Source organism: Lycorma delicatula, chromosome 7, assembly GCF_047948215.1.
Source record: "Lycorma delicatula isolate Av1 chromosome 7, ASM4794821v1, whole genome shotgun sequence".
Taxonomy (NCBI): domain Eukaryota; kingdom Metazoa; phylum Arthropoda; class Insecta; order Hemiptera; family Fulgoridae; genus Lycorma; species Lycorma delicatula.
Window position 1 is genome coordinate 137,406,590 of NC_134461.1, and position 15,792 is coordinate 137,422,381.

General features: G+C 32.8%; 1 pseudogene; it reads left to right on the top strand.

Moving 5' to 3' along the window:
* The first annotated feature begins 14,545 nt into the window (after positions 1-14,545).
* LOC142328502 (U5 spliceosomal RNA) lies at positions 14,546-14,655 on the top strand (annotated as a pseudogene).
* Positions 14,656-15,792: the final 1,137 nt, after the last annotated feature.

Sequence of the window (15,792 nt, forward strand, 5' to 3'; positions counted from 1 at the left end):
GTTCAATGTTGTTCAACAAGCTAAAAACGAATAATTTAATAAAAAAAAAAACATGTGGGTATCATGATGTTCCCTTGTCCAAAGCTGAGAAATATTTGTGTCAAATTTCAACTTTTTTCGTCAGCGGGTTTTTGAGATATGAGGCAAAAACTGTTAAGAAACGTTCTTGACATCCTCTCCCATAGATCCGATTGATATAAAACGTTGGAACTTTTATAACTTAATTATTACTTTCAAAACTTAAACTGAAAATTAATAAGGAGAAGATAAAGATTTTGATTGTAGGAAGGTACAAAGGTTGATATTAAATTAGGCGGTACTGTTGTACAGAAGTTTGACAGTTTTTGTTATTTGGGAAGCACCGTCACTAGCGATAATAAATGTGCCACAGAAGTAAAAAGAAGAATAGCGCTGGCAAAACGAGCTTCCCAGGATAAAAATAATATACTGACTGATAATCATATGAGTATGCAAATAAGGAAACAGTTCGCTAAAACTTATTTCTGGAGAGTTCTAACTTATGGGTGTGAAACATGAACGCTTGGAAAAGCAGAAAGAAGAAGACTAGAAGCAATAGAAATGTGGATTTGGAGAATAACAAGAACAAGTTTGCTGGATAGGAAAGAAATGACCAAGTGTTACCAGAAGTGAGTGAGAGGAGGTCCTTGCTAAATGTTATACGAACAAGAAGAGCGAAATTGATAAGACATGCACTGCAACGTGATCAGTTCTTGACGAATATTTTTGAGGGCAAGGTTTAGGGTAAAGAACCTAGAGGTAAAACGAGAGCAACTATCATCAATAATGTTAAAAAAGAGATGGGCCTTGGTTCATGCAATGGCTTGAAGAGAGAAGCGGTGATGAGAGTGATGCGGCTAAATCGACAAGGCATAGCCTTTAGTGAATGATGATTATTACTTTCGTCGTAATAAAATTCAATTCTCTACTATACAAAAAATCAAACATAAAAATTGTCGAAAACCATCCCACTTTCTTTTTAATTTTGTCCAAAATTTAATGCCATCATTGTCCCAAAAATATAAATTATATTTTGCCAATTCCGGTGAATTTACGTTAGCCAGCCCGGATATATTAAATAAAACACCGGCCAACACATGTACGTACATACATCTTTCTGAAATTTCTAAAAAAATTTTCCGTTTTTTTTTGTATTATGGGGAGTCATGAAACTTTGAAATTTAAAAAAAATCGGTACCTAATTACTGTACTTTCTCTGTATAATTATACTGTTGCAGCAGCATAAAGCTATTGCAGGGAAAGCAAAAAAAGGCAAAGAACAGTTCATAAATTAAGGTAAAAGATTTATGTAGAAAAAAGAGGTACGCTTTTAGTTATAAATTACACTAAATACAAGTGCAATACCTCGGTTAGATAACGTGAAGCAGGAATGTACAGTGAAAGAAATAAAAAAGTTTAAAATGTAATGCTACAGTGGAGAATATTCACATTGGAGACGTGTTAGAAATAACAACTAGCTATTGTAGAAGGTAAGAAATCTATCGGTTAACTAAATGAAAATAGATCAAGTACATTATAGTAATTGCTACAATAAAAAGTTAAATGGAGTAAAAAAAAGTAGAAAATCAGAAAAGTGTAGAGAATGGAATTGCTAAGGCCAATCAGTTAAGAGATCAGTTGAAGTAAGGAAGAAGAAAATTTCAACATGAAAGTAAAAGTTTTTATCTGTACTTTTTTTCATAAAAAATTACCTTTGAAAAAGAAAATTTATTTTTTTATTATTATTTATGTAAAATTACATAGATGGCTTTTTATAAAATTTTAGTATAAAATATACCTTTACCTTATATTATACCTTTTTATTCTTCTTGTAAATTTGCCTTGAAAATTTTAAATATGATATAAAATGTGAAAATTTTATTTAACACTTTATGACCTTTATTGAATCTAATATTGTAAAATAGATTTATAATTTATGTACACATGTATAAGTTTTAGTGAGATTATCTAACCCGCCGGATATTACTAATCTCTTTAATAATACAAGTAAGTATTTAAAAATAAAAGTTTTTTATAATTATACATGTATTAATGAGTTGAGGTACAGGTTCAATTTGTTTTGATCTATTTGTTTGATAAGGTCTTGTAATAACTGTTATTTTTTTTTTTTTTTTGTCTTCAGTCATTTGACTGGTTTGATGCAGCTCTCCAAGATTCCCTATCTAGTGCTAGTCGTTTCATTTCAGTATACCCTCTACATCCTACATCCCTAACAATTTGTTTTACGTATTCCAAACGTGGCCTGCCTACACAATTTTTTCCTTCTACCTATCCTTCCAATATTAAAGCGACTATTCCAGGATGCCTTAGTATACGGCCTATAAGTCTGTCTCTTCTTTTAACTATATTTTTCCAAATGCTTCTTTCTTCATCTATTTGCCGCAATACCTCTTCATTTGTCACTTTATCCACCCATCTGATTTTTAACATTCTCCATAGCACCGCATTCAACAAGCTTCTAATCTTTTCTTCTCAGATACTCCGATCGTCCAAATTTCACTTCCATATAAAGCGACACTCCAAACATATACTTACAAAAATCTTTTCCTGACATTTAAATTAATTTTTGATGTAAACAAATTATATTTCTTACTGAAGGCTCGTTTAGCTTGTGCTATTCGGCATTTTATATCGCTCCTGCTTCGTCCATCTTTAGTAATTCTACTTCCCAAATAACAAAATTCATCTACCTACATAATCGTTTCTCCTCCTGTTTTCACATTCAGCGGTCCATCTTTGTTATTTCTACTACATTTCATTACTTTTGTTTTGTTCTTGTTTATTAACTGTTATTAAAAATTTTTAATTTATACTCTAAACATACACATTTTTTTTTATTTTATAAATTCTCTTTTATCACAATTCGTTTATATTCAATGAGTTCCAAGAAAGAACCGTAAATAAATACATTTACAATAAGAACTTGAGGAGTTTTCAGTGAATAGCCTCTATAAAACATATTCACACATATGACAGTTCATTTTTATAAATACACTTTCACAGATTCACTCCATAAAAAGTACAAAAGTTCTTGAAACCCAAAAATTTAAATAATATTACTAGGCAAAGGAAAATAAAAAAAAGAGGAACATAACTAGATTATAAAAGAAATTTAGGCTCTTCATCAAGGCTTAGAAAAGATGCATATCACTTAAGGGATGTCATCACTCAGACTCTCTCAGGTCCACCACGTGAAGGCGTTTCAGTAGCCGGACATCCTCACTGCTATCTAGGAGATTCGGCGCTAGATAGTTTACATGATTATCTAGCCCTTATTTGTAGTGTGAATCGAATCGCTTGATTTCCTCGCGGACATAAGGCAATTCTAGATAATTATGAATTTCTTCGTTACTTGCAAACCACGGCGATTCTATAATAATTCCCAACTTATTCTAGAAGGGTTTAATAAACTCAGTGTTGCTGTTTCTCGTTGTACCCTATAACTACATACAATACGTTTATATGGGTTTCAGAATAACCTTGTATATTAAAAGTTTGTTCGACAGGAACAGTTATGAATTCCTGATTTCTAATCAATAAAGCTCCTTAAACCTAATGTTTAGCTATTTTATCTTCTCTTTCTCATGGTTATTTCATCTTAAGCGATGATCTAGGGGGAGCCCGAAGTACCGTACTCGGTTAGAGTACAGGATGAAAACGCCGTCCAAGTTGACCCGGGGACAGTCAACCATCTTTAACGCAAACGTGACATGATTCGATTTATTCTTTTTTAATTTTATTCTTCGCTTATCTGTTCACTTGCCAATCAGGTATAACGCTCATTGAGGCTTGCTCGTGGCTATTCGAAGGTTATCGCTGTTCATCGCAAATGAGGCGATGGTTACATGACCCCGAGCCGGCAGATCCGCAGTAAAAATTGAGTACAGGACTGGTCCCAAAATAGAGCCCAGAGGAGTCCTCGATCTACGCGTAATGTAAAAAAATCCAGATAAATCGTGGTCGCACAACCTGAGATAAACGCCAATCGTGTTAGTTCCACAAGACTAAATAGAAAGGGCGAGGAAGGCTGTGTTTTAGGTTGTGGAGCAGTCCAGGCAACCAGATCTTGCCAAAAGTCTGCTGAACATCAAACATCTCCGCCGAGCAAAACCTTTTTTCTTCCAGGCATTTGGTGATAGTATTGGCAGCCCTACGTGTCTATTCAACGATAGAATGTCCACTTCTGAAACCAAATTGATGATCTGGAATAGTACTTTCGCTCTCTAAGATTGATCACTGTCTCCTAAGAACAACGTCTACGATAATTACTTTAGAATCGGAAGAAGTCTATCGGTCTGTAGGACCGATACCAGGTTTCGCAATCATCAGAATTTGAGAAATCTTCTACTCCGATGGGAAGCGCAACGTCCAAAGGATGCCATTGAAAATGTGTGTTATGTACTTGATTGTTGAACGGGGGCATAACCAGCATTCTATGTGTAATCAAATCAAAGCCTGGAGCCTTATTTGAGCGTCCTCCTTGCATAATCATTAAAAATTAAAGTTAAAATTATAAAAATAAAGTTAAAAAATTGATATTTTAAATACGGTTCCAATTCACTTTACATTTTTTGGCGATTAAAAGTTTATTTATTGGAATAATATTGCTGATCTCTTTAGCGGAGTGATAGCGTCTCGACCTTTCATCTGGTGGTTCTGGGTTCGAATTCCGGTCAGACATGGCATTTTCATACGCTAAAATATTTCATTTCCATATCAAACGCACAGGCTTCAACTTTATTTGGAATATCATCAACCAAAAAAATATATATATGTCAGTAGTGTGTAAATTAGTTAGATTTTTCTTATTAAGTTAAAAATAATTGTTAATATTCTTTCTTTTTTCTAGTTTTTAATTTTAATTTTTTGATTCGTTTGTTGATGAAAAAATTATGCTCATGTATAGAAATGTGTATGAAATTCAGGGATCTGCAGACCGCTATTGTTGAAAAGGACCTATTCGGAAGCTTTAGAGGTATTGAGACGTCAAGAAGTCAGTTATTTCCTTTTCATTAGCATCCCTTCTGACATGTGGGAGAAATTTCTTACTCAGATGTTATATTTTATAACACCAGTGTCATAAAACTTTGTAAAGGAGATGTATTATGAAAGCAAACTTTTTCGCTTTCTGTATCCGAGACATGTGAAGCACACACAGACACACACACACACACTAATATATATATATATATATATACACGCACACACACACACAAATTAATTTTTATTCCTTAACGATTTATTTAGTTCGCGAGCGAATATATATGTATATATACACATATATATATTCTTTAGCCTCCGGGATCTCTATTAATTATTTTTTCACAGGATAAGATGAAATACAATCTTGTAGCGTGTGAAAAATGCCATGCCTGCCCGGGATTCGAACCTGGGACCACTCCGGGTGAAAGGCCGAGACGCTAGAACTCGCCCCTCGGAGGACGGCTAGTTCGCTAATATCTAAGTTTAGCGCTACTTCTTGTGAAAAATATGTAAATATTACATCACGCAGGTTTGACAATATCTAACAAAATAACATTTTTCAATGTCAAATCTTTCAAAGCATAATTGTTTTATAGGTTATTTTTATTTATTTTTCAACAATAATCAATACGTCAAAAGCTTTAATTATTTTCAGGTCATTGTACTAACGGCAAATTAATTTTAATACTACATTATTTATTTATTATTAAAAAAATGTTACATAAAGATAATATATATGTTTGCCTTAATCCTCTGGAAAAATTATTTATTTACCAATTATAATTACCAGCTTTAGTATAATACCCTTTGATTTATCTAAAACTTTTAGACAAATGTATTTCAGAAAGATTTATAGTATATAGCAATTTAAAAATAATTTTGAACGTTTAAATTTCATTGTAAATTAACAACAATTTTACACAGTTGATTGTCTGATTATTAAAAAGAAACTATTCTACTTGTTTGTATTGAACTGTTGCATTTACATTTGTAGTCATGTCTTATATAATTGTAGTAGTAGCTTTAATTCCCAATTTTTTTTGTATAAGAATCTTTTAATCACAGGTAAAGGGTTTTTCAGCCGCTGGGAAAACGAAAAGTGCTACCGGCATCAAAACTAACAAATATTTAAAACAAAGTTACTGAAAGAGGTTCTTAGGTAGTTATTGAGGATGCAAACGGCGTTCTGTTAAAATTCATTGAAAAATAGAGAGGGAATGATTTCGGAAAGAGGAGATGATTAATATTCCTCCATTCCTCCAATAGGAAAAAAGCTCCTATTCAAAGATTACAAAGAAGCGTCTCATTCTGGTAGTGAACAACCAACCCCCTCCACACAGTTCTTCAAGACATCGGGGTATCATTATCAAGACAACAAAAATTTATTTTTCTTCAGATATTGCACGTGGTAATATCTAAGAAGTATCTCTTTCGAATGTTTTTTATCTCACCGGTAGCGTTTTGTGAAGGTATAACATACTTTAAATAAAAAAAGTTACTTTTATAAATTAAAATTGGTCATAAAAAAAGAATGAAATTCAGGTGGTGATACCTGCAATACTTTTTTAAATTAAACATTTTTTTTAGATGAGTTAAATAAAATTTGTTTTAATTTTTATCCCACTTCAAAATGAAAAACAATTATTTTCAATTTCTAATGTGTTTTTTTAATGAAAGAGAGGTCATTAACAATTATGGTCATTAGCTCGGTGGAAGTTGGTAGCGAATGAAAATATGTGTATATCTGTTAGGGATTTGAATCCGGTGACGCCACACGAAATATCGAGACGCTACCTACTCAGCCAGTGAGATCGACCAATGCCTTTCGTTTTTATAGAGTTGGTTGTATTATTTTTTCTTTAAAGAAACAACAGAAATTTTAAGAAAAAAAAAATAATTTTTCCCAGTTTAAATCGCTTCGTACAATAAATGATTGTCATTTTGAAATTATTGATAAAATAAATTAGCATTTGAATAAAACACATTTATTTTTTTTTCCATCTTTGTAAAAATAGTTTTTAATGATTTTTTATAACGGTAACAAAGCTAATCGATACTGGTAAAGATAATTTTGCAATATAATCAAGAATATTTCAAAGATCATATTCTAACATGATTTAAAATTTACTCTCTTCAATCAAATCTTTATTTCTTTAATCTCTTCAAATCAGTTATAATTTTTAGTATTTATAATGAATAGAAAAAACTATAAAGATAATTCTACAACATTATTACTTATAATATCCGGTACAGAGCTTGATAAAAGAGGCAAGCCTGCTACGTGAAGAAAGCTTATGTTTATGAAATAATATTTTACATCATTTCATTGAACTGCAGCCATTGTCAGTGTATATTCACTTAAGACACTTATCATTTAGTACTTCTCCCTAATTAGCTCGTCTTATTATTATTATTATTATTATGTGCTTATTATAAAAGATATATAAATCAGAGTTTACTATTCAGGAAAGCGAAAAATGGAAATTTCAAATAAAGTTGATTCACAACCAAATACCTACTCGTATCTATAAGAGTATTTAAAAACATTGAAGCTGCTTTCCAATATAACGTATACGTTGATTATTAACATATCTCCAACCTTTTCAACTGTATGCGTGTATTGTTTATCTACCAGGAGGAAATACCATTGTACGATCCTCTTTCAGACGTACTTCAGTTACCCCTCTACCTACTTCAACTCCTACACAAATTTCTTGCTAGTATACTGGTAATAAAGAAAGTTTTTTCTTCAGAGAAAAATTTCATTTGTACATGTTACGTCACTCATCGTTATTTATACATTGGCTTAGCTTATAACAACATACATACCATTCATCACCATTTAGGAAGAAAAACAGAGTGGATCCATTGCGATCATCAACAATATATGTAACAATAGGAAGAAACTTTATTACCTTTTCGACAATTACATCGGTTCAATTTTTATTTTTAATCGCATACTCCCGACAATCATTTTTTTTTTTTTTTGTCTTCAGTCATTTGACTGGTTTGATGCAGCTCTCCAAGATTCCCTATCTAGTGCTAGTCGTTTCATTTCAGTATATCCTCTACATCCTACATCCCCAACAATTTGTTTTACATACTTCAAACGTGGCCTGCCTACACAATTTTTCCCTTCTACCTGTCCTTCCAATATTAAATCGACTATTACAGGATGCCTTAGTATGTGGCCTATAAGTCTGTCTCTTCTTTTAACTATATTTTTCCAAATGATACTTTCTTCATATATTTGCCGCAATACCTCTTCATTTGTCACTTTATCCACCCATCTGATTTTTAACATTCTCCTATAGCACCGCATTTCAAAAGCTTCTAATCTTTTCTTCTCAGATACTCCGATCGTCCAAGTTTCACTTCCATATAAAGCGACACACCAAACATACACTTTCAAAAATCTTTTCCTGACATTTAAATTAATTTTTGATGTAAACAAATTATATTTCTTACTGAAGGCTCGTTTAGCTTGTGCTATTCGGCATTTTATATCGCTCCTGCTTCGTCCATCTTTAGTAATTTTACTTCCCAAATAACAAAATTCTTCTACCTCCATAATCTTTACTCCTCCTATTTTCACATTCAGTGGTCCATCTTTGTTATTTCTACTACATTTCATTACTTTTGTTTTGTTCTTGTTTATTTTCATGCGATAGTTTTTGCGTAGGACTTCATCTATGCCGTTCATTGTTTCTTCTAAATCCTTTTTACTCTCGGCTAGAATTACTATATCATCAGCAAATCGTAGCATCTTTATCTTTTCATCTTGTACTGTTACTCCGAATCTAAATTGTTCTTTAACATCATTAACTGCTAGTTCCATGTAAAGATTAAAAAGTAACGGCGATTGGGAACATCCTTGTCGGACTCCCTTTCTTATTACGGCTTCTTTCTTATGTTCTTCAATTGTTACTGTTGCTGTCTGGTTCCTGTACATGTTAGCAATTGTTCTTCTATCTCTGTATTTGAACCCTAATTTTTTTAAAATGCTGAACGTTTTATTCCAGTCTACGTTATCAAATGCCTTTTCTAGGTCTATAAACGCCAAGTATGTTGGTTTGTTTTTCTTTAATCTCCCTTCTACTATCAATCTGAGGCCTAAAATTGCTTCACTTTTCCCTATACTTTTCCTGAAACCAAATTGGTCTTCTCCTAACACTTCCTCCACTCTCCTCTCAATTCTTCTGTATAGAATGCTAGTTAAGATTTTTGATGCATGACTAGTTAAACTAATTGTTCTGTATTCTTCACATTTATCTGCCCCTGCTTTCTTTGGTATCATTACTATAACACTTTTTATGAAGTCTGACGGAACTTCCCCTTTTTCATAAATATTACACACCAACTTGTATAATCTATCAATCGCATCCTCACCTGCACTGCGCAGTAATTCTACAGGTATTCCAGGAGCCTTTCTGCCATTTAAATCTTTTAATGCTCTCTTAAATTCAGATCTCAGTACTGTTTCTCCCATTTCATCCTCCTCAACTTCCTCTTCTTCCTCTATAACACCATTTTCTAATTCATTTCCTCCGTATAACTCTTCAATATATTCCACCCATCTATCGACTTTACCTTTCGTATTATATATTGGTGTACCATCTTTGTTTAACACATTATTACATTTTAATTTATGTACCCCAAAATTTTCCTTAACTTTCCTGTATGCTCCGTCTATTTTACCAATGTTCATTTCTCTTTCCACTTCTGAACACTTTTCTTTAATCCACTCTTCTTTCACCAGTTTGCACTTCCTGTTTATAGCATTTCTTAATTTCCGATAGTTCCTTTTACTTTCTTCATCACTAGCACTCTTATATTTTCTACGTTCATCCATCAGCTGCAATATATCGTCTGAAACCCAAGGTTTTCTACCAGTTTTCTACCGGTTTTTTACCGACAATCATAGATCTCAAGAATTCTGTAAACAAATATCAGCTAACCTTACACATTTCCAACATTTGATGTTTGAAATCATGTCAGATCTAGAATAATTGTCTAGGATAATGAACATCGTTTCCAGCCGCATGCACCCACCGGTTGACATATTCAAATGTAATTTTTTTATCCACCTTTCATCATCATCCTATCAAAATTTACAAAAAGTTTTTTTATTTTTTTATTTCCTATACAATTTCCATGTTGTTCCTACCAGTATGTTTGTAAATTAATAGTTTATCATCACCTATTTTTGAGATAATTTCTGAGAGATGGATGAAATTAACTGATGTATTAACTAACACAAGTGTAGCACTAAACATTTTTTATTGTGATCCATCACTTCAAGTTCTACTATTAAAAATTACCACAGGAGTTCTACTACTCTAAATTTCTTTTTCATATATCAATTTGTGAATGTTTTGTTGAGAAATACGGTTCACAAATTGTTTCTTTTATTTATTTCAAAATACTTACACTGTGATGATTATATTTTATTTTATACCCAACACCTACTAATAATGTTATAGTTCTCATTGTTGTGATTGTATAATAGACTATACTAATATTCACAGTTCCAATCACGTACGAAAATAAAAAAGAATTTGTTACTTACACCAAATACGTATTGTTAATCTGATACTTGCCAAAGTATTAAATACTACTTGCCAAAGTAGTTTTTGTTTCATAAAAGATTTACTGATTTCAATTATCTATTAAACCATGTAATGTTTTCTGAAAATTCCAATGAACAAACAGGCTGATTTCCATCTAAATAGGGCTGTAAAGACGAGAGCATTTTCCTAACATCAGGCTACTAGAAAAAACCCAAAACCTCTGCAGATTTAATCAACATTTCTGTAACATATGACATGGTCTGACACCAAAAAAACTACTTGTGTACTAATTAATCAATTTTATACCATGCTGGAAAATCGTAAGCCAGATTATCATCATGATTGGAAATTGCAGCTTCTATTTACTATGAGAGACAGCTCAAGTGGCCTCATAGAAATTAGCAGCGGACTGCCACTGACCAGTGTACTGCACTATATCGGCATTTATTATTGAACTGCACTGACTGCAGTTTCAATTCTTATGTCTGACCTGTCGTTTCTCACAGGATACTTCTGTTAATGTGGACTTAAGTCAAATACTGTTAAGAATTTTTCGTCTTGTTTCCACATAAACAATAGGCTAGAGGATAGAAACTAGAGGTATATTATATAGGAGGACACTTACTTCTGCTATACAGCCGACAACAGGGTAATTATCTTAGCAGAAAACTAACCATTAAATGCCCAGCTTATAAAAGCTGCTGAAAATAATAGAAAAAGAAATAATACAATCCAAAATCTATGTGATTCTGGGGATAAAATGAGGCAACTCTGAGGATCTTAGCACTATGTATGTTGGTGTATTCGTAGCAGAATACTGCTACTCTGTACGGCTGATTATTGTATCCATACTTCCATGGTTAATGTACAGCTAGACAACACCATATGCCTTATATCTAGAATAATCTGAACAAACCTACGTTTTCATTGTCTGCGTTGAGTGAGGTACCTCTATCACAACTGTGGAAGAAGGAGAATCTACTAGGACAGTTCAACAAGATTTCCCAAAATCAGGATCTACCAGTATCCTTTAACATTACAAACCTTAACAACAACAGGTTTTGCCAAAAAAATCCCCTTTCTCATCCATTGTAGTTGGAGATTTTTCTCATTTTGATTTGACAGTATAATGTGAAAGAGAGTGGCATAAAAATAGTCTGCCTCATTAATGTAACTTTCCACAGAATTGCTGATACTAGTATAAAAATTAGGAGCTATAAGACAGAACCATAAAATGTTGGAATTAAATAAAATAATACTGTTCTCTCAAAGCATTTAAGGGTAATCCAGAAGATTTCCTCATGGCAAATTTTAGTATATTGAATACATAAAACGACTTGATTGGAATATAAAACTAATCTTTTAAAACAATTTTAATTAATAGAATTTTCATATTTCTATTTAAACTACATATATGAGTTTCTATTTTTTTGTATTATGTATGCATTAAGGTAATACTTAGAAAAACTTTGATAAGGGTGTAAGCTGAAAAAAAATCATACACTAAATAAATCTCTTAAACACAAAAAGTAACAGTACTGGTTATACCAATAATTTTGATAAACATAATCCTGTAGGCAGTTTTTCCAGCATTCATTTTACGATCTAAGATGTTCACAATATGTATTTGACTGGACATTAATATGAAACATATGTATAATAAATAACCAACTTTCCTTATTCTAGTTCATACAAAGATTCTTATTATATTTATAAAATATAATATTTTATTTTGCAACAAAATAAAAATCTGATTTGGACATCACATGACTTCCTTTTACTCCTATTAAATTACATACACACATTTTTTTTAAATGAAAAGTATATAAAACTTTATATTAATAACTTCTGATAATTTTTCATATTTCTTTTTTTTGTTATTGAATTTATCATTTATCATTAATTTTTTTTTTTACAATCAGAGATTAATTAATTATTAATAAATCAATATATTTAAATCACCAAAAAAAACGTTAAAAAAAGAAATTTAATCTGATTCGAACCGATGTGCCTTCTCCTTTGTAAGATCCAAATATTTCATTACTTAAAATTTTATTTGGCTATAACTTTTTTCTTTTTTTTAAAGAGGTGGGAAATCTCATTTACGAAACAGGTCGGCACCTGTTTCGTAAATGCGGCCAAGTTATTATATTAATATGCGTATGTAAACCTGCGCACTACCGACCAAACCGCCACCCCTGAATACCACCCTTCTTGGAATCGCTAACGAAGTATTACCTCTGGAAAAGGGGTTACACGCCCACTCACACAGTCATACGTCATAGTGCAGTCGCATCATAATAGGAATATCAACAGAAATACATCGGTTACAGCAAACCAAATACATACATAAAGATTCAAAAAACAGATTATGAAACTACAAACTACATACAAAGAAAAAAGTCACACAATATATACAAATACAAGAGAAGAAAAACGCAAGAAACCAAGTCTCACAACAATATGGAAAAAAGAACAACAAGTACGTAAAAAAACGCCTGAAAGAGACATTCATTAATATTAATGCAACAACACAACACTAAAAACGCATACATCGGACAGCCGAAAAAAAAAATCTGCAGCCAAACAGCAAAACCTCACAGAGTGCCAACGATACAAAATACTACATAGAATACTATAATAAGCCCCCCAAGAAAAACGGAATTAGTCCAAGATCAGAAAGACATAATATACATCTAAAGCAAAATACTCAAATATATACGAAAAAAAATTACATCATAATATCAGTACAGCAAACTTACATCATATACTAACCAGGGACATATACATACCTCTTACACTTACTACCTTTTTTTTTTTTTTTTTTTTTGATTCTGCTCCCCTGGGCCGGTCCGACTGGTTGGTATTACGCCACCCAGGGGAGTGCCTGTTATACTCTAATGGGCCTCCCCACCTACCGACCGGCTGTATGTCCGGCAAGGCAGGTCGGCCCACCGGTCAGGTCTTTTGAGTTTCATTTGCCCTTCTGTATCGCTACGCCATACCTTGGAAAGTCGTGACGCATCGATGGGTCTTTTACACTTGTATAGACCTATTCTCCCTCGGAGTCCCCAGTGGATCCTTGGAACTGACACACCTAAGCATGCCAGCCCTCACCACTGGGGCTATCCACTCTACCCTAATCTATTCACTCAGAAGCCCAGTTTCCTCTCGTCTTCGTTTTTTACTGTTAAGATATTCCTGATAGTTCCTTCAAATTTTTTCCAATTGTCCTCACTATGTAGCATGTTACTCGTAATCTCCTCAGGTCTCATCGTTGATAAATTTGGGTCCCGTCTATTTTGTATCCATCTGATGCATTCCTTGAAGGAAGGTATGGTCTGCATCGTCCTCAATGCCGCAGTACATAAAGGCCGGCGTTTGTCTTCTCCCAACTCTGTGAAGGTAATAATTAAAATTACCGTGGCCCGTAAAGTACTGCGACAAAAAGAAGTCCACCTCCCCGTGTTTCCTATTGATCCAACTCTCAAGGTCAGGGATTAGCTGTTTTGTCCTCCTAGCAGGTCCTACCTCTCTCCACCTTTCTTTCCACGTAGTTATCAGCCTATGCTTAGCCTACTGAGTTTCCAGTCCTTGCGATATCACTACCCTGTAATGGGCCGTTAAGTCGATTGGAGGTACTGCTGCCAAAACGGAAAGTGCCTCATAGGAGACTGTTCTGTAAGCGGAAACCACTCCCAGTAACAGCCTCCTATGCGTTCTCACAAGTATATTTTTGTTTTTCTTGATTCGTAAGGGAAGTCCACCATACAGGCACTGCATACAATAAAGATGATACAACTGCCGATGCTGTCACCTTTCTTTTGGACGCTCTAGGAGCCTTCTTTGTTGACATGATCATATTTAACCCTTCTATCATGTTGTCCGCTTTATTGTATATACTATTAATATGTTCAGAAAAGGCACAATTTCTCTGAAAGAGAATTCCCAGATATTTCTGGTCTCTTTTCATTCCGCATAAATCTTTCGCCTTTTATTAAAGATTTCCGTGGAAAGAGGCAAATAATAAGTCTTAAATACACTTACTACCTGCGGACGCGATCAAATACGGGAGCAAAGTGTCCGCGGCCTCTTCACGTCAAGGCAACCCCCAAATGTACGGGAGACCCCCTAGTCGCTTACTGTATTTGGCTATAACTGTGGAACCGATGAAAGTAAGTACCACTTATGAATATCGTTGAAAGGGTCTCAATGAGGGCTTTTTACTGCAGTTAAGAAAAAGGAAAAATTAAAATTTTTTGAGCTTTTTTTTGACATTTTGGTCAAGTCGATTGCAATCAAAAAGGGAGGTGCACAACTAGATGTTACAACAGTCCTAAATCGAAAATTTCAATATCCTACGGCTAATGGTTTTTGAGTTATGCGAGGTAAAAACGTAAGTACGTCACCTGAAACTACTCAAAATAGATATATATCATACAATTATCATACAGTTGAAGACTGTAACAATTAAAGTAGTTTTCTAATTAAAGTATTTTTCACACTTTAATTAGAAAATTATGAGTAGTAACACCGATGATTTATATATGAATGCAGGATATGAAGCAGTAATGCAAGATGTTTAATCTAGATGTGCATTTTAAATTAATTTAATTTCATATACAGGAAATAAAGTGAGGGTCCACATCATAATTTTATAGGCTGCTACATAACAGAAAAAAATTATTTTCCTGAGGAAACAACATATTTTAGAATTTATTTACAAAATATTTAATTACATATTTTGCGTTAAAGAAATTTTTTTTTAACTGGAATTAGAATGCGTTTTTTATTTAACTGGTAAGGTACACTGGTACACTGATTATTGCACTGTATTGCTGATTATAAACATAAGAAAACTAATAGCAGCTGATTTATGTTTTAAAATTATGTATTAAAATTAATAATAGGCTTCTATGAAAAACCCCTCATAAACAAAAAATGTTGTTTTAGTGTATGTTATTTTCGTAGTCAAACGCCAAGATAATAAAATCAATTTTTAAATTATTTTTTTTAAATCGTACAAAATTATTTTTATGTACTATATACTAAACGTAATTGAAATATAACAACTATCTATTAATTTTACAATCCTTTTACTCTTTTCGTGATACTGTTTATACCTTTGTTAATATTAAATTGTATCTTCTGAATATTATATTCGTTTTCGAACTGGTTTTGCTTTTTTAAATATTTGTTG